This window comes from Lissotriton helveticus, chromosome 12 (assembly GCF_964261635.1).
Source record: "Lissotriton helveticus chromosome 12, aLisHel1.1, whole genome shotgun sequence".
Lineage (NCBI taxonomy): Eukaryota > Metazoa > Chordata > Amphibia > Caudata > Salamandridae > Lissotriton > Lissotriton helveticus.
In genome coordinates this window covers 243,628,039-243,649,292 of record NC_136073.1, presented here as the reverse complement: position 1 = coordinate 243,649,292, position 21,254 = coordinate 243,628,039, and positions in this window count along the sequence as shown.

Below are 21,254 nucleotides of genomic sequence, written 5' to 3'. Positions count from 1 at the left end.
CTTGTAGGGAAATTAGCATTTGTGAAGGGCTGGTTTTATGAAAGGTGCCAGGTCTGACACAATAGAGCATATGCTAGTTATTGCCCAGCAAAGATTCATGGGCCTCTCCTCTACCTTCAGGTAGTAGGGAAATACTAATATTTAGTGGTGATTGTTAGGCAATTTTGTTACATGTCAGTCAGTTTGCTGCTATAAAAAACATACTGATCTTAACACCAAATACCGTATCTGAAGGTAAACATGATATCTTAATTAGAAGTACCATACTAAGAATGCCTGCAGCTATCAAAAGGTCTTTCCAAAATAACAAGCAAAAACATAATTGCAAACAAAAGGAGGGTGGGAGTACAGTGAGCTGTAAAGAGACCTGAGGAGAGTTGGGCAGCATTTCCAGAACCCCCAAAAGAATGTGTTACTATCTATTGAAGAAGGACACCTATCCTCAAACACATGTCTAGAGATACACACCACTGGCTGCACCAACAAGGGTGAAAAGCTAGACTGTTACTGAAGTAAGTGTTATCGTGCACTGAATTTACCATGATGCAGTGGGGCGAACTGAGTGCTGTAGTGTGAAGCAGAGTGCTCCCACCCTCTTTTTGTTTGAAAAGCCTCCCTTGAGAAAATAGGTTGATGAGCTCTGGCTGATGCACCTGCGCCCAGTGAGTAGTACGGAGACCTGAGACTACTTTGGGCAGCACTCCCAGAAGCCCCAAAAGAATGTGTTGCTGTCTATTGAAGCAGGACACCTATCCTCAAACATGTGTCTAGAGATACACAGTACTGGCTGCACCAAAAAGGGTGAAAAGCTAAAGACTTTCACTGAACTAAGTGGTATCATGCACTACGTTTACTATGATGCATTTGGGTGAACTGAGTGCTGCGGTGGGGCAGTGTGCTCTCACCCTCTTTTTGATTGAATAAACAAAATTGCATGGCACACATCATGGAAAGGCTACAAAGGTTACCTTTAGTACGAATGAAATCACTAATAGACTGAGTACAAGAAACTCTAAACTGGGGATATGCCTCTCTCAATAGAAGTAATTGAGGTAGCCTAATGTATTGCGATCCCATGCTAATAGGATGAACCCCTCCAAAGAATGGAACCAATCCTGAGAATACCTTTACTGTGTAATCCTCATGGAGAATAAGACATAGGTGAGATCATTATGGAACAATTATAATGTAAACCCATATGTGGTAATATTAATACAATGTAATATAGTGAACCAGAATTCAAGAGCCCCCTCTCCAGTCCATGAAGTTTGGTTATAAATGCCCTTCGCTTAGACAATGTTGTACTCCTAGCTTTCTCACTGCACAGAAATAATTTGTTCACAACTGAAGCAGAACACCTCAAAACAATTTGCACATTGAGTGAAAGGGTTATTCCCTAGTTTCTTGGAATGTAGCAGGTTTAAAGCGGATCTCAGAATCCACAAAAGAAAAGCCATATTTAACCACATTTGATATAATCTGTTTACAGGAAATATGATCTAAGGACAAGTTGTTCTCCCATGGTATGGAATTTGGATGATTCCTGCAAGAAGGCTTCATGACAAAGGGAGATTTATAGGTTGGTTTAACATAATAGCAAATTACATTAATTCTCTTTCATCGAATTACACAGAGATCACTGACATTAAGGTCCTGACACTCGCAGAAAACATGTATTGAGGATAATAAATTCACTCTGGCAATACTGGGAGATATCTAACCCAGATGAGAGTAAGGGATATTCTTCATGACTTTTCAGACAAATAATTTAACTGTAATCTGATTTTAATAGGGCATTTCGGTGATGTTAAATATGGACCCAAATCAGGTTGCTGATTCCAGCAATTAATTTATAGATGATGTGGGTGTTTCTTGGCATATTCCTATCATGCAGTCCGCCCCTTTGAGAAAGAAATAATTTACAACAAGGGGTGGTGATGGACAGAGTCTCTGAATTAAGCAGAATACTCTCACCCAGTCAAGAGATCAGGGCTAGATCCAACACCGTTTTTTAGCTCATTGCACCATCCCAGTTTCAGAACCTGGCTGTATGCAAATTAGTCTGTCCCTGGCCCAGTGCATCATGGGAACAGGGCAGACCAGACTACAAAAGCCAATTCTTACACTGGGAAGGAAACAAGCTTCCGGCGACCGGTTTCTGGCATTTCAGCCGTCTTCGGCCCGGCTTGCTTGAATCCTGATGGTGCAATGAGCAAGGGACTCACATCTGAGTATACCCTTCCACGCTTAGGGTGGACAAAATAATTTACAACAAGGGGTGGTGATGGACAGAGTCTCTGAATTAAGCAGAATACTCTCACCCAGTCAAGAGATCAGGGCTAGATCCAACACCGTTTTTTAGCTCATTGCACCATCCCAGTTTCAGAACCTGGCTGTATGCAAATTAGTCTGTCCCTGGCCCAGTGCATCATGGGAACAGGGCAGACCAGACTACAAAAGCCAATTCTTACACTGGGAAGGAAACAAGCTTCCGGGGACCGGTTTCTGGCATTTCAGCCGTCTTCGGCCCGGCTTGCTTGAATCCTGATGGTGCAATGAGCAAGGGACTCACATCTGAGTATACCCTTCCACGCTTAGGGTGGACAAAATAATTTACAACAAGGGGTGGTGATGGACAGAGTCTCAAAGAAGGAAATCAGAGGTGGGATGATTTGATTAGGGAAATTTAATGTAGTCACAATAGGCCTGATTCACAAAGGTAACAGACACTTTTGTGTAAGTTTACAATTGTTTGCAATCCATAAAGGTATTTTACTAGTAATATCTTTAGGATTGTGGATTCCCCTCACATGAAAAGATAGGACTGTCCTATCTATTTGTGTGTAGACTACAAAGTCGTAAGGATACTACAAGTAAAATACCCTTGTGTATAGCAAACAATCGTAAACTTGAAAACAAGTGTATGCTCACCTATGTGACTCAAACCCTATATTGTGCCAACAGCTGCATTTTGTCAGATACTTCAGTTCAATCTATCCATTGTATTAAGGGAAGTGGGTCACTCTTAGATTACATTTTCATTTCAGTCAATTTATTCCAAACACCAATCCTTTTTTGGGAATTGTCCGTCAGAATGTGACCAGAGGTCACTTGGACTCTGACTGAATTGTGACATTCAGGTGTTCCCGAGATTTCAAACCTTGGCCTTTTTTTTGCTTTAAAGCACCTACAATGGTGTGGCAACACAAAGCAGTTTAGCATTCAAACTCCCCCCACCAGGTTTTAGAAAGTCAGAGCTTTGAAACAGCACATTGGATCTACTGATTTCGGACATAATGCCATTTATTAACAAATGCGCGCTCGAGAAGTCACGGATGAACAATTAACACGCATTGTAGGAAATCCGGCTGGTTTAAGAGAATTTGGTTCAGCAGTAATAGGTTCGAGTATAACTCGACCTAAAAAGGTTGGGAAGTTCTCCTTGTATTTGGGTATAACTGTCGAGGAAAGAATATGATAGCTTTCTTTTGAGAAAGCTGTTCAGATGTTTATGAAGCTTAAAAGGGCGAAAGCCTTATTAGGAATTTATAGTAGGAGTGTGGAAAAATTGAGTAATTTGTTTTTGCACAATTATGCAAAATTTCAGCTCAGTTATAAAAAAATACTCGTAATTGCACAATATGCAAATCTGCCATTTTGTGGTATATTTTAGTTTGAATGCATCTTGGTGTCAATTATGAAAGCCAGGAGGCATTTCGCATTAAAAATGTGTGCAAAAACAAAAGCACCACAGACAATCACATTCTGTTGTTCCTGCACATTCAAGTACATTTTTACAGTGAATGCAGAACATTTTTACTGCGACGTGTGCCTAATAACGTGAAATGCCATAAAGGCATTATTTCGGAAATTCTATGTTACAAGCATAACACAAAATTTCTGAAATTACATAATCCCACTAGCATAACTTGAATTCCCCCCAGGCTTAATTTATAGGACCACGATTTTATTTAACAGCTTTAAACATTAGGTATGATGAAGATTTATAAACCTTTTGTTTTTCCTACCCATAGTTGATTTATGGTGGCAACACTTGATCGTCTCTATTGTTGTCTGTGTGGTATACCTATGGGACTTCTTTTCATGTTTTATGTATTTGTCCAGCCTTATGTAGAGAATGCGTTAAATTGCTGTAACATTTTAGTTTAGTTCTGTAGCCAGGGAATATGTACTGTAGCCCAGGGGGCTCATTATTGCCTTGTAAAAAAAGTGACGTTTATATGTGGTGCCAAATGGAATAAGGAAATATGTATCCCTGTGCGACCAAATTCAGCTTCAGAAGGTGGAATGACTGCGAAAGTCATTTAGTTTTGGTGCAAACTAAGTTTACATAATGTGGATTAATATAGATTCTTTTTTAACTATTGTCTTGCAAGTATACATTAACTGATGCATCACATTTTAATTATCTTTAATATTGTGTAAATGAATGATGTGTAATGAACGTTTACCAATGTTTTGTTGAGGCGTTAATGAACCTACAATAAATATTCTCACACTGATGGAGACTGCATGTGTGAGACACGGATATCTGGCTCTATCTGGCCACCCTGCCACCTCTCAAACAATGTATATTTTCTTTCTGACGGTCATGAACCTAATCCTCGATTTGTTTTCCAACATTTTTATTTATACCTACCCTCCAGTTCACCTTCTTTTGCGCTTGTTAAGTCTATTCACCTTCCTTGATTCCTCTTTGTCTATTAAACTCCTATTGTCAGCCATCAGGTACAACTTCATTTTTGGGCAAGATCATTTAATACATAAGTGTCCTTCCTCAATCCCTCTCTGATCCATTCCTTTCCATTCGCCAGTGAAATCTAACACCGTGAGCTCGCCTTTCAGTAGCATAGAGAGCTATACAGGCAACTAACACAACATAACATATCATAGCACAATATAACATGACATAACATAGCACAGGTAAGTACAGAGAATTCAGTGAGAGAACCATGAGCAGGAAATACACTGCATCCGGCCCCATTACTTGTGCTAGAGTGGGAGGTACCGTGATGCCAACAACCAAGCTCAAAGAAGTATCCTAGGACTGATGCTTGTGCACTCTAGCTCTGTCTATGTATCAAGTCACGGTTTCCGTGTTTTGAAATGACATTTAACTCCCACAAAATATCTGAATGAAAGTAGATAATACTGTGTAATAGTCAGCATATTGCAGGTAATGTTAACTTCTATTAGTTGAGCTCAGACCCCCAAGGGTGTCTTTACACTCTGTCAGTAAATGCACACTGTAGGAATTTGGGCTACTGGTTACTGGTTGATGGGTGTGAAACCCTACTCACATAGCAACCACAGTTCTTCTCAAGGTGAAATGCAAGAACACCCAAATAAACCTGTGCTAAACCCTCAGGTAGGGAAAGAGCGTCATGATATTCCAAAAATTGTAGGGGTGCATAAATCATGGATAGTCTGCACCCGCATATATTCTTGTGTTACACTAAATGATGATCATTAGAAATGTGGGGTAATAACGAAATGTGTAAGAGTATTGATACAAAATTAGTTCATGTCAGTCGAGAAGGTAAAATGACATTTACATGTACTTATGTAATTCTTGATATTCATTGCAAATGCTTAACAAAGTAGTTCACGATTAATGTAATGCATTAGATTTAAACGTCCACCATATTAAAGTTGCACATAAAGGAACGATTAACTGTGCTTTAATGTGTTGAAGAGTAGTGCTTACAAATGCAACATTTATTAATGTGTGTAATTCTTGTTGTGTAAATGACTAAAATGAAGGTTCACATTTTGCTACGAAAGGCCTATTCGTATTTCTTATGTTATATGAGATGTGTAGGACGAAGTGTATTTTCCCCTGGTAAAGCTCTCATTTTAAGGCAGTCAGCAAGATTCATGTGCGTGCAAGGTTGTTCCATTCTCATGCTTCTGTTGCAGGTGCAAGGACACTGTTCACGTTAGCTAGACTGATGCTCTTTAGGAGTTACGTATGGAGGAGACCTGCAACATAGTGTCCAGGAATGCCGATAATTGGAGACTCGCCGAAGAAGCCTGAGACCCAAGGACATACCAACCGTTGCTGGACTGAGTACAAGTTTCGGTGGAAAATTACCTACGCGATGTGCCCGGCCAGAGGAGGTGTCACAGAGGCGTGTCCTATCTATTGTGGATTTTGTATTAGGGACAGTGCCCCGAGGGATGAGTTGGCAGAGAGCAGTTAGGAGGGCAGAAGAAGGGATCGATTCTTAGAAGGAAGATTTAGCTTTGGCTACTGACCATTGCAATGTGAGTGTACTTCTTAGGAAGTCTTCACGAGCTGACACCTTTTCTTGATCTTGCCTGGAAGATGTAAAGTAGGGATGGCACTTTAGTGATAGTGTAGGGACAGATTAACGGATTTCTTTTACAACTACTAATGAAGTCTGATTTAGATGTTCGAGCAGTTGTTGCCGGTTTAGTATTTTTAGAGTTGCTCATTCTTTTTATGCTACACCAGATCAGACTGGTGCGTAGGATGAACTTTGCATTAGTGCCCATAAATTTCTTCAACCTCGTCATGAGGTGCTTGTATGTCCAGTTATTTTTGGCCTTGTAATAAAGCCCCTAAATTGTAATTCGGAGCCAGTAGTCCTTTCTGAGTCTAAGTTGATTGGTCCATAATGTTTGGTGGTGAATGCTTTGGGTTTCTCCCCTTTACGCTTCTCAGCAGATAACAAAGATCCAGTCAACCGAGGATTCTTAGGGAGATTTAGAGATAAGAATCCAGCGCAATCAGTAGCTTGGCACAAAACAGTCAGGCTTACCTTAGAGGCAATGCGTAAAGTATTTATGCAGCATTTCAAACAGTAATAAAGTGAAAACACATGAAAAATCCCTCACCAATTTTGAAAAATAGGGTAACACTTAATAATTTATTTGACACTAAAATGACAAAAATCCCATGCTGAACAGTATCATTAGAAGAGACGCCGCTGGCACCAGGTCGAGAACAGATGGTGTGTGGTGGGAACATGCAGGAGTGAATATTTGGTGAGGAAGGAGCAATCAAGCCCAGAGCAGCAGAGCTGATTACGGATTGGTACAGTGGAATAGCGCCCTCCAGGCCTCTGACCTCCCGCCTGACTACCTGCACCAGACAATCGCAGGCGAGCCCTGACCCGGATTCGGTAATCGCAGCGAGTGCGAGAGAGTGCAGTAGAGGCGGGGAAGACCCCTACACTAACGATGGTGGGGGGGAAGGAGGAGGGGCGTAATTATCGAGCCCAGCTCCGGTCCGGTCCAGCGGCACTGATTTCGTTTTACCACTTCTACCCACAGTCCTCGTGATCCTCGCCCATCCACCCCCTGCATCAACGGGGGGATCCGCCGAGTTCTGCTGGCCCTCATTGAGGAGGGCAAGAGACTCCAGAACAACAGGACAAGAAAACAAATTGGGTGTGCTTGGAGGTAAAGGAAAGGGCACAAGCACATGGGTAGTAGCTACCATCTGCCAAGTGTGCACCTGGGCCCCGGAAGCGGCCCAGCAACTACTGGGTGCGGCTTGTGGGTTGCCCGGCGAGTTGTTAGCAGCCCCTATTCTCCAGCACCTCCTCCCCATGCAGTACATCATACTAGATCGCCACCATCCAAAAGTATCTGCTGATAGCGCTCAGTAAACAACAAGCGCCCTCCCCACTGCAACAGACAGCACAGACACTGACGTGCTCTTTGTACCCCTGTGAGGGGCACCAGGTGCAAGGGTGGCCCTGGTGTATCAGTGCATAGGTGAGATAGACTGGGCCCCTGGGCACATCGAGTGATAAAACACAGCCCCTCAGCTAAGTACGTGCCCATGCCTGAGTGCGGATTGCCTAGCGTGAACAAGGGTGCCAAAATCCAAACCGCAACTGAGCCATCATGAGATCAGGCAGGGTCCGAGAGACACTCAAAGCAGAAAAGAAATACGCCCCAAAGACCAAATCCAATCACACAGCAGAAGCAGCCAATGGGAATCGCTCTGTTAAACCTGAAATAACCAATACACCTGAAACACCCAAACCACCTCCTCTGGCTCAACCCACAGTCAAAAATACACCCAGGATCCTAAACATCACATATTTTTTTTAATCCCACAGGAACCAAGTTATGGGTTCATCTAGATCCTGCCAATTAATCTCCTCACCAACCTCAGTAGTTAATTCTACAAAAATATCCAACAAACAGATACCAGTTATCCGTCAAGTTCATTTCACAGTCTTGATCAATATACCAGGGACACACCCAACAGCCCACCTTTAACAACTATTGTGGGGAGTAGATTGCCTCTCCATTACTCCCCTCTTCTCGCTCTCTTGAGTTCCCCACTCAGACCCCATGACATCGCATCACTAGAAAGATAACTGGAGACTTCAGCTGTGTGGCATGACCTGTTACTCAGCCCTTTTGAGGAGAAAGACTACGAAGACAAGGCTCATACAAGTATACCAGTAAACCCTGGACCACAGCACGATTATTACGCTATGCTTTCCGAAATAAAGACTCAATACTAAAACAGTCCCAGCACCAACATCAATATTTCCGAGGAAATGCCTAAAAACAAGGAAAACCAAACTAGTAAGGTTCACTCACCCCAAAAACAATGTAGATTAGCCTGCCCCTCACCATTGTCCTCAGCACCCTTATGGACCCCTTTCATAAATTCAATGGAGGCGATCTCCATGGGGCTTACATTTCACTCAGAACAACTTGAAATACAAGTTGATTTACTGAACGCCCTGGCCATCCACGTCGCATGCATTGAAAGTAACTTGCTGGAACCAAATACCTTAATTAAGCAAGTGCAAAAAGACCCCAACACAGCTTACCATTCTTGTCTATGTTCCTCCACTTTGGACCAATTAACGTCAATGCCAAATACCCTCTCAGACATTTTACGGAAGTTAGATACTCAAAACAGCTAATTGAAATATGGACGGGAAACAACCTTTACAACACAGTCATTACAACACACTACCTTTACAACGCAGTCATTCCAGCGCAACATTCTTTACATCGCATGCCATTACAAGGCATGTCACTACAACACATGCCATCACAACGCATTATAATGTAAGTAATGGGGAATAGTAATTTTTACCCCTACACTATCCAACACTTACCCCAATGTTGCACTCACTAGAGTGGGAATAGTAATGTTTACCCCTACACTATCCAACACATACCCTACTGTTGCACTCACTGTAGTGGGAATAGTAATTTTTACCCCTACACTATCCAACACTTACCCTACTGTTGCACTCACTGGGGTTGGAATAGTAATTTTTACTACTACACTATCCATACTTACCCTACTGTGGCACTAAATGTAATATGTGTTATAATGGTATGCATTGTAAATGTAGTTTCTAAAAATGCGTTGTGATGGCATGCGTTGTAAAAACATGCATTGTAAAGGATGTTGTGAGTAAAAACTGTGTTGTAAAGGCATGCGTTGTAAATGTTTGCATTGTAAGTCATACATTCGTCTGGCAGCTCAGACTTACCTTCTGTCCAGAAGACCTCAATACTTAAGAGCAGTCCCCTGTCCACCCGGGGCAACGAGGGCAACCCCAACCAGTCAAAGGAAAATGCACAACCGGTAACAACAGCCAAGGAATTGGAAAGTGGAAGACTGTCCTTAACTAAGGGAGAATGCAAATACATTAGAAAAGCAAGAAGCAATAGGCCAATAAGACAGCCAACACAATCACATCTTCAAACGGCCCAGGATTCATTTTCTACCATAGCGGAAAGATCCGAACTGCCAAGGTCGGTCATTTATACAATAGTTTAAAGAAAAATAGTGTTGACCAACAAATCAGGCAGAAACATAACCAAAAATTCTGTAAGGCCCAAAAGAGCATTCCCAATGGCACTTCGTCTGCAGCAACCACTTACATTGGCAGAGATCCTATATACAACAGCCTTCCCAAACAATCTACTTCCTTGTGAACCCCGACTTCGGAGTATGGCCATAAATGATCATCTCTCAAAGAACTGCAAAATACAAGAAGTTACCATGTCTGCCCTAACGCACCCAACACTGTCAGCACTGATTGCAAGTGAGAGCGACCAAAAACCTCCACAACAACTGAATGGGGAACAAAACCGAGCTGAGGCTCGGGCCAGCCAATGGCTCACAAATGATGATTACAAAACCCACCCATAACTAAGACCAGCCAACACATCGCCCCTGATGGTATCAACAGTTACATCACCAGTTATAAGCTTAAGTGAGCATGACTGCCCTCAGCACAGGCCAGAGGCACAAACACAAGTTGAGGGCTGGAACAGCCAAGGGGCGCTGCCTTCCCCTGAAATCAGCATTATCAGTCAAACCTAGCCCCAGTACTACTCTGAGGCACAAATTTGAGCAAGGGTAAAGCGTAGCCCAGGGACAACTCACTGCCTTAAAAGCTAACAAGGGAGATGCCCCATTGAAATTAGTAATGATCCCTTGCTACAGTTCCAGAGGAAGACAGGACATACTGAATAGAAGTGCTAGTCTGAAATTAGCCAACACAATAGAAACCCTAAACCACCTATGCACACATGATATAGAAGGTGTTGAGTTTAAACCCAAGCCGGAACTGGCAGGGGCAGAAGCAACGGTGGTCACCTGGTCCAACTTAAAAACAACCTAGAAGGTATGGTAACACAGGGGCCAGTTCTTAAACTGGGGCATTGATCTCAAAATTATTGACGTAGACAGATACCCCAGTTTCCTACAGCCCAAACTGAACCACCCAGCAATAACTGGCACAGTCTCAGTGGGGACCCTCAGGAGTGTAATTGGACCAGCAGAAAACTATTCCAGCAATCTAGAAAACCTCTACATTACCCACAGGGTAGCCCCAGAGCACCAAGCTATATGAGACAAGTCTCCCTGCCAAACCCTCAGGCCCTCACCCCATGAATGGAAGTCGCATGATTAAATTTAAATTCAGCAGTATCATTCCACAACCCCTTTTTAGGTCATGTGTAAGTGCATGACCTTTCGTAAACTTTAGTATACATATCTCTGTGGGCCAAATGCCATTCCTTGCCTCTCATTTGTTTGTTTTAATGTATTTTAAAAATCGTTGCTTACCAGTGGCCAGTCCTGCCTCTTTGTCCCTCCTTTTTCCTCCAAGGAGCAGGGACTTAGTACAATATGATTATGCTTTGTTCTGTTGATCTGCTCATGGGGGGACTATTTTAATATGTTTTCAACCTCATGTTACACTGTAGCTGCTCAGACCCGTAGCTGCTTACATTTTATTGCAGCATTAACCCTCTCAGTACCTTCCATATGGCTGGCATTTTTTTGTATTCTTCATGAAGACAGCTCCCAGGCTGGCTTTGAATGCAATCAATTAATTATTGTGGTTTTAAATCTAAGTCTGCCTCCTTTAATTTACTCTGGAAACAGGCACAAGAGCACTGCCACAGCATGTCATCTAGCTACTGCAGCTCTATATCATGTAAAGAAGTTAAACCACTACTTAAAAAGAGCCATTGTTTCAGTTCCATTAAATCAATACTTCCCGGTGCTTGGCTGCTGGCTGAGGGGTTGGAAGTCGCTGCTCTTGGTTTAGAGCTGAGGCCAAAACGTTTCTTTCTAGAAGAATGTTCCCTGTAAATGTGTATTTGAATATAGTACATTAAATTAATGCAGAACCGGAAAGCAGTGCTGGCACAAGGGCAGTGTGATCGCACTATATACTGACTTCAGAGCAGAGAGGTCCTGTTTCCGAGTTTATTTCGCTTTTAAAAGCACTCCTGACACATTCCAGACCTCAAGCAATTCCAGACAATAAAAATGTCAAGATAACTCCAGTGATTAATGTTCTTGCTGGAGAGATGGAGTTGTCTAGTGGAAGAAGTTTTGACTCATTGCAAGGTAGCAGAGGGTTAATATTCCGACTGCAAAGAAAGTGCACCATGCAGAATGCAAAATACATAAAATGGAAATAGGTCAGTGGGTACTGCTTTTCTGTTACTTATAGCTTAGAAGTTAAAACCCTCACCTAGAACAGTGAATTTATAACGGTCATCATAGAACTGCATGCACTGCAAAGTATAGATTAGAGCAGATATTTATGTTGCAAAAATGGTTCATCTGAGTAGAAATCGGTTATTTTTACTTAAAAGATCCCCAACTATGGTGTGCTGTTTTCAATTCTGAGTTTGTGCTTCTGGGGCCCAAGCACTCTTTAGCAATGCTGCATACCAATATGCATGAATTGTGAATCCTACATCCTGAAGTCTGTTGTCTTATGTAACATTTCCTTTATGTTAATTAATACACATATGATTGATTGCCTCTATGTAATTTGTGTGTGATGCAAAGTGCTTTGACATCCTACACTGGTATGAGTGGCACTTTCTAATTAATCAAATGCATCTGAACATTAGTGGTTATGGAGCCTCAAGGAACACTGTTAAAGGGTGGTGATGATGAAGGAATCCGCAACACTCAGCCTTACCTCAACATCACCTCAGCACCACCTCAGCGTCAGCGCAGCACAACCTCCTCATCAGTGCACCACCACCAGTGCAGCACCAACTCAGCATCAGTGTAGTACCAGCAAAGCACCAGCGAAGCACCACCTTAACATCAGCATTGCACCATCTTAGCTTTAGCACAGTCCTATCTCAGCATCAGTGGGGCTGCCTTGGTGGTGGTGCACCACCAAGGCAGCCCCACCTCAGCAGCAACTCAGCACAAACACAGCACCACTTCAGCATCAGCATACCACCACCTCAGCACAGCACCAACTCAACATCACTTAGCACCACCTGTGCACCAGCTCAGCGCCACCTCAGAACCAGTGCACCACCAACATCTCAGCATCACTCATCACCACCTCAGCATCACTCAGCACACCACCACCTCAGTGTGCCACCACCAGTGCAGCACCAACTCAGCATCAGTGCAGCACCATGGTATCACCATCTTTGCATTACCACAGCACCACCTGAACACTACCACCTCAGCATCAACACAGCCCCATCCCAGCATAAGCACAGCACTACCTCCTCATCAGTGCAGCACCACCTGAGCACCAGTGCAGCAGCACCACCTCAGCGTGTCTCGGGTCCACCTCAGCATGACTCCTCACCACCTCAGCTCCAAAGCAGTCCACCTCAGCAGCAACTCAGCACCAATACCACACCACTTCAACATCAGCGTAGCATCACCTCTGCACAGCACCAACTCAACATGTTTCATCACCACCTGGGCACCAGTGCAGCACCACTATCTTAGCATGAACCAGCACCTCAGCATCACTCAGCACCACCTCATTATCACCTCAGCATCACCTCCTCATCAGTTCCCTACCAACTTAGCATCAGCGCAGCATCACCTCAGCACCAACGCAGCACAACATAAACATCAGCACCATTTTTGCCCCGGTGCACCACGGCCAACACAGTACCACCTCAGCATCAGCAGAGAACCACCTCAAAGCAGCACCAACTCAGCACAACCTCAGCACCCACACAGCACCACCACCTCAGCATAACTCAGCACCACCTCCTCATCACTCAGCACCACCTCAGCATCACTCAGAACCACCCCAGTAACACTCAGTATCACCTCCACACAAGCACTCCACTACCTCAGCATTACCTCAGCATTACTCATCTGCACCTGCACACCATCACCTCAGCCCCACTTCAGCATTACTTAGCACCACCTCAGTGTGTCCTTGAAATCTGGCATCTGTTAATTCTCTCCTAGTGCCCAAACCGCTGCTCGTGTTGTAATTCAGGTACTATTTCTCAATTTCCACCCTCCGATTGTTTATGTCCCTTCAATCATACCAACAAAAAAGCTATAATAAACAAGCATTACAATAGGCAGGAAGAGGTTGCCAGCATTGCAAGGGCAAAAAACTAGAAGACATTTTTTGTTAATTCTTTTTATAATTGTCATTTAATTGTACATAATGTCCTCTTTAAACTCCACTACATGACACTCCACAACACAAAATACCATTCCACATACTTACACACAGTCCCACATAAGTCCAAAACGCTCAAAAACACATAATTCCTATCCACATAATACAACTGCACATCATACCACTTAATTCCACTACACAAATTCACACCACGCAGTTTCACACCACACAATACACAAACTAAGAAGTCCAATCCAACCCACATAATTGGTACACATCACATACACCCACTCCAATCCATAACACATAGGTAAGAGTCATTTACAATGCCAATAGCCCCAACTCTTTCCTTATTTTTAAACACACAGATCTGATGCTTAACTTCCACCTATGTGTTCATTTCAGTCACCAAAAATGCAAAGCTATACACACCATTCCATGCCACACAATTCAGCTCCACTCATTTCCAGTCCACACCACATAATGTAATACCAAATCACATAATACAACTCAACAACACAATTACACAACACACCACATACATCCAATCCACACCACACAATTACACATTGTGCCGCAAAATTCAACAGCACAACACATAATTAAACTGAACTACTTACCACTCCACAACACATAATCCCACTCCACATAATGCCACTACACTGAATACCACATAATTGCTAACCATATATTTCCACAGCACACCATGCCACATAATGCACTACACAAATCCACTCCACACAATTCCACACCACACAAATACACAACTAACCAATCCATCCCAACCCATACAGTTCCACTACACACTACATACATACACTCTATAACACATAAGAAAAATACATTACAATGTCAATAGCTCCAACTCAAACAAATGTGAGACAGGTTGCATTTCCAATGCTTGTTAAAAATGTGCTCCTAGTATGTTAACATCCTTAGAGGCAAGGTGGGGGAGACAGATTTCATTGCTTTCCTCCAAAACCTTGACATCTTGCAACTGGAAGAAACCTGGGTCAAGAATCCAACGCCAATGACATGTTTCAAGGAGTATCAATTGGAAGCTGTAAAAAAATCAAGAGCGGGTAGAGCAGCAGGAGGCCTCTCAACTACATAGCAACCCACCTTTGGTGGCAGGAAGAGCACTTAGATATTAGCCTAGCTTGGGTTCAATGCATTAAACTCTCATGGCAGTGTGATTTAATATCAAATCACAAAATCTGTGATTCAAACTTATTAGTTTGCAACATCTACATTCATCCAAGCCAGAAGAACAAACACAGCCAAATTGCTTCATTGATTAACAGTCTTAAAATAATTACAAAAATTCCTTTTGAATGATCTTGTAGCCATCTGGGATGGCCGTGGCGATGGCCGGGGCAGAGGAGGAGTTCATCCAGGTTTCTGTGAGGAAGGGGATGCCCTAGAACTCCATTACATGTTTGTGGAGGGAGCATGTGTTGAGCAGGATACAGCTGTGTTGGTTGTGCGGTGGGTGGGGCTGTTTTGCAGTGGCAGGGGAAGGTGCAGCAGCAGTGTCTGCAGGAGAAGGGACCCTGGGTGACATTCGGTGATACCCAGCGGGAGGCGGTGTGGTGTCTGGTGGAAGGTGCTGGCGTTGTAGCGGGAGAAAGTCTTAGGACCCGGGTCCATGGTGCTGGGAGCGCTCCAGGTGCCTTCTGCGCACCTGCGACGTGCCCATTGGGATCGCCTGCTGCGCGGTTGCACTGCAGTGACCATGGAGTGGGGTGAGGGGGCGGGTTGGACCACAGGGGGCAGGGAGGTGGGAAAGGGCAGAGCTGCGCAGGAGGAGGGCAGGGTTGCATGGGACTAGCAGCTGTGGGGACACAGCGAGAAAAGGCACAATGCAACAGGCGGGAAGGGAGGAGAAAAAGCAGAAAGCAGAAGGGGACGAAAGTGACAAAAACAGGGGATGCAGAAGGTGAGTAACGTGCCAGATGAGCATAAAATGCGAAAGTAGGAAAAGAGATCAGATCAGGAAGAGAGGCAGAGGCCAAGAGACAGAGCAGTCAATGTAAGAAGCCCCAGTCAACAGGCCCCAGCCGTGTGTATCAGCATCCACTTACCTAGGCAGATCTTTGGCCCAGCAGGGGGTAACAGAAACCTTCCCAGGGCACACAAGGCAGTCTACAGGTCAGGGATAGGGCTCTGCAGGGGAAGCAGGAGGGGCCACAACAGCCTCCCACAAAGTACTGAGGGCGGGTGAGTACGCCGGAACCCCACAGCATGAAGCACTGGCCTGCCGTAGTGACCCCGCCCCCAAGCAGGGAGCAGAGACCAAGACCGGCTTACAGCACAGCAGGGGTGTGGGACGGTGGACACACCACACTCCTGGCCACACCAGGGGAGGCACTACCCACAGGTCGAAGATACAGGGGCAGGTGCCACAGCGGCAAAGCCCTAAGGTTAGTTTGGGAACATTGTGAGGACACTCTGCAGTGCTGACCAGGATAGGATATGGCCCCAGCTGGGATGAAGAAGGGAGTAATGAAGCTCCTGGGAGGTCCGGATGGGAGTTCCGGACGGACGAGTGGAGGAGCAGATGCTTCGGCCAGTAGAGCGTTTAGAGGAATGCTGTCAGCAGCGGCACTTCCAGTGCATGCACAGTAGTTGCAGCCATCAGCAGAACTGGAACCTTCAGCCATAATTCCAACACCGGAAGCACTGGGGTACCCTGTATGCACTTTGGGACAACTGAAAGCTGGTTGCAAAGCAGACACAAACCATGTGGCAACAGGTGTGGGTTGTTGTGTGTTGGGCCTCTAAAGGCTAACCACGGAAAAGAGCCTGGTGATATACCATAATCATCCATCAGGGCTTCAAACGTAGAAAGAATGGAACTTGAGAATAGATCCCCCATGTGATGAGACCTGCATCGGTCCATTCTGTCAACTCTGGAAGGGGGTCCAGTGATGAGCTTCCAGGTATCAGCCAGAGCATTAATGTGGGGGCATATTGTGGGAAGGGCTGCATCTTCCATAGGTAACAGTACCAGCAGGCATGGGGCAGGGCCATCAACATATTATCAAGTCTTTTATGGAACACTGTCTCTGCACACATCAACCATTCCAGAACCGAGCGTTGGTGTGTTCCCGTAATCCGGCTCCCTAATTATAGCCAGCCAGCGCATAGTCCTTTGTAGCTGTGCAGCTGAGTAATATAAATTGTAATTAGGGGTTCCTAGGCCCCGTTCAGAAAGTAGGGCATAGAGTTTGGGGAGGGGGACTCTTGTTCTTTTTTTACCCAAATAAGAGAATGTTTTGAGGGGCAGTAGGAAAGGAAGGGCAGCAAAGAAGTCAAGCAGTCTATGCAGCAACAACAGCCTGGAGATTTCTATGTACCCATATGGGAAAGTGGCAGCTTCGTTGTTGTGAATCTGCTTTTCACAAAAAGGACAGATCCTAACCAAAAACCTCCCCTAGACCAAGGCAAAACACAGCACTTCCCCAAGGCGAGGTAATAGTACCAATCCAAACGTATGGAATACAACACATATACATTTATTAATACACTATTTCAACAACGGCAGGCCGAATGCATTAGTCATGGCAGACTCCCAAGTAACAAATGGATAATTGGAAAAAATTATCAAAAATAGGATGCAATATATATATGTAGCAATGAATGGAAAAGGAATAAGAAAAGATTGGCAAGAATAGAAAGAAAGAAGAAAATATTTGGCTTCGGAACACCTCACCGAATGTTTTAGCACCATCCTGCCAGCCCAAGCTGAGGGGGTTTGGTTTTGCAGCCTCGACAGGGGTTCAGTCAGGACACAAATTCCTTCGCCGTCCAAGGCAATACGTCTATTCTGTGGTGAACTTCCGTCTAGCCCGCGGAGGCCCCTTGCTTTAATACCATTTCTACCGTGAAACAAAGCTTCTAGAAAGCCTCGCCCCCTTCTCTTTGGAAAACCGGGCAGGCTCGTATCAGTCTGCGTCAAGGTCAAGACAGTGGCTGGCCGAGCCTCTGTATTTTGGCTTCGAGGCGGAGTTTGTACATTTCATAGATAATATCCAGTTCACTCTGATCAGTGAGGTGCGAAAAACAAGTGAGGAGCAAAACATTCCCTCCCCACCTTGTGAAGCACAGAACATGGCGACAGTCGATAAAATGGAGTCAGTTCTGCAAGCGCTGTCATGCACATAAAGAAGCTTAAAGCAGAGCAAAATTAGTAAGCAAGGTGACATAAGGTTATGTCAAAGCCAATAGGAAGCACTGCCGTGAAGCAAGATAAAGTTAAAGAACAAGATTGACATGAGGCCATGTCAAAGTCAATGGTAAGAGTTTATATCAAAATATACTATTCTACATAATTGTTCTCACTAGGCAGGTATATATAAATTTCTGTGCTGGCACGCTGTCACCTTGAATAAAATACTGCTGCAAGCAATTTGTTTCCGGATGGCTCTTCCTAAATTTGGTTCTGCAAGTGGCTGGAGATTTAACGGCCTGCCAAGGTCGTGGGAAAGAGCCTACTGCTTATGAGGCAAGTCCGTGGCGGCTTCACAGATGCTGCCTTTGGCGGAACGGAAATGAGCATACACCTATGCAGGAAGGTGTGCGCTCACAGCTTGGTGGCGACAATTAAACTTGGCATAGATTTTAAGCAAGGTCACCATTTATTGAAGGACATTGAGGCGGGGAGAATGCGAACCCACTGGGGTTGACTACGGCATGGACTACGTATCCCAGGATGCCGAGTGGCCACGCCCAACCGGTCGGGGAGTTACGATAAGAACAGTAGGTGCCTGAAATCGCCTTCCCCCTGCATTCCCAACAAGCCACTGATGAAAGGTCTCACAACCTGAAACGCGTCTGGCTTCTAATTCTGGATGTTTTTACCTGTTTGAAATTTCTGTGCTGGCACGCTGTCACCTTGAATAAAATACTGCTGCAAGCAATTTGTTTCCGGATGGCTCTTCCTAAATTTGGTTCTGCAAGTGGCTGGAGATTTCACGGCCTGCCAAGGTCGTGGGAAAGAGCCTACTGCTTATGAGGCAAGTCCGTGGCGGCTTCACAGATGCTGCCTTTGGCGGAACGGAAATGAGCATACACCTATGCAGGAAGGTGTGCGCTCACAGCTTGGTGGCGACAATTACACTTGGCATAGATTTTAAGCAAGGTCACCATTTATTGAAGGACATTGAGGCGGGGAGAATGCGAACCCACTGGGGTTGACTACGGCACGGACTACGTATCCCAGGATGCCGAGTGGCCACGCCCAACCGGGCGGGGAGTTACGATAAGAACAGTAGGTGCCTGAAATCGCCTTCCCCCTGCATTCCCAACAAGACACTGATGAAAGGTCTCACAACCTGAAACGCGTCTGGCTTCTAATTCTGGATGTTTTTACCGGTTTGAAATTTCTGTGCTGGCACGCTGTCACCTTGAATAAAATACTGCTGCAAGCAATTTGTTTCCGGATGGCTCTTCCTAAATTTGGTTCTGCAAGTGGCTGGAGATATATATATATCACAAAAACGACCCCTTCCATCAAAGAGGCCAGAGGACACAGGGGGGAATTTGGCGGGAGTTCTTTTATTGAAAGCTTCGTATGGCATAATGCATTTCGGCTCAAATGAGCCTTCCTCAGATGCCACAGCTTGGCGTTGTTACTCCAACTCCCTCCCTTATATTGCTAAGGCCCTCCCAATGATGTGAGGTCAGCTGGCTCCGTTACACTGATAGCAGCTGCAGTTGTAGACTACATCTCCCAGAATCCAATATTCCAAAATAATCAGCATGCGGAGCCCCAGTGGTGTCCTTCATGGAAGCTGTACTGCCAGGTAAGGGAGGGGGTTAAATGTTGAAGACTTACCCCGTATTGTCAAGTCCGGAACTCCCTCGAGTCCCCAACGTTCTGCCTCCAAATACTGAGTCGAGCCGAGCCGTGAAGAGGTGATGTAATAATCCCTCTTCCCCGTGAAGTCACGGACTGTTGCTCACAGCGGCCACTTGCTAGGCCAGATCCCAAGGTGGTCCTGCAGAGTCCGATACCTCGGGAGAAAACTTGCCACATTACCAGTATGCCGCAGGACACTTAGAGAACGGGTCTTCAAACCGCGCACTGGCAAGCGCGTAAATCATCACAAAAACGACCCCTTCCATCAAAGAGGCCAGAGGACACAGCTTGGAATTCGGCGGGAGTTCTTTTATTGAAAGCTTCGTATGGCATAATGCATTTCGGCTCAGATGAGCCTTCCTCAGATGCCACAGCTTGGCGTTGTTACTCCAACTCCCTCCCTTATATTGCTAAGGCCCTCCCAATGATGTGAGGTCAGCTGGCTCCGTTACACTGATAGCAGCTGCAGTTGTAGACTACATCTCCCAGAATCCAATGTTCCAAAATAATCAGCATGCGGAGCCCCCGTGGTGTCCTTCATGGAAGCTGTACTGCCTGGTAAGGGAGGGGTTTAAATGTTGTAGAGTTACCCCGTATTGTCAAGTCCGGAACTCCCTCGAGTCCCCAACGATCTGCCTCGAATTACTGAGTCGAGCCGGGCCGTGAAGAGGTGACGTAATAATCCCTCTTCCCCGTGAAGTCACGGACTGTTGCTCACAGCGCCCACTTGCTAGGCCATATCCCGAGGCGGTCCTGCAGAGTCCGATACCTCGGGAGAAAACTAACCACATTACCAGTATGCCGCAGGACACTTAGAGAACGGGTCCTCAAACCGCACACTGGCAAGCGCTTAAAACATCACAAAAACGACCCCTTCCATCAAATAGGCCAGGGGACACAGCGGGGAATTCGGCAGGAGTTCTTTTATTGAAAGCTTCGTATGGCATAATGCATTTCGGCTCAAATGAGCCTTCCTCAGATGCCACAGCTTGGCGTTGTTACTCCAACTCCCTCCCTTATATTGCTAAGGCCCTCGCAATGACGTGAGGTCAGCTGGCTCCGTTACACTGATAGCAGTTGCAGTTGTAGATTACATCTCCCAGAATCCAATGTTCCAAAATAATCAGCATGCAGAGCCCCAGTGGTGTCCTTCATGGAGGCTGTACTGCCAGGTAAGGGAGGGGGTTAAATGTTGTAGAGTTACCCCGTATTGTCAAGTCCGTAACTCCCTCGAGTCCCCAACGTTCTGCCTCCAAATACTGAGTCGAGCCGGGCCGTGAAGAGGTGACGTAATAATCCCTCTTCCCCGTGAAGTCACGGACTGTTGCTCACAGCGTCCACTTGCTAGGCCAGATCCCGAGGCGGTCCTGCAGAGTCCGATACCTCGGAAGAAAACTTGCCACATTACCAGTATGCCGCAGGACACTTAGAGAACGGGTCCTCAAACCGCGCACTGGCAAGCGCGTAAAACATCACAAAAA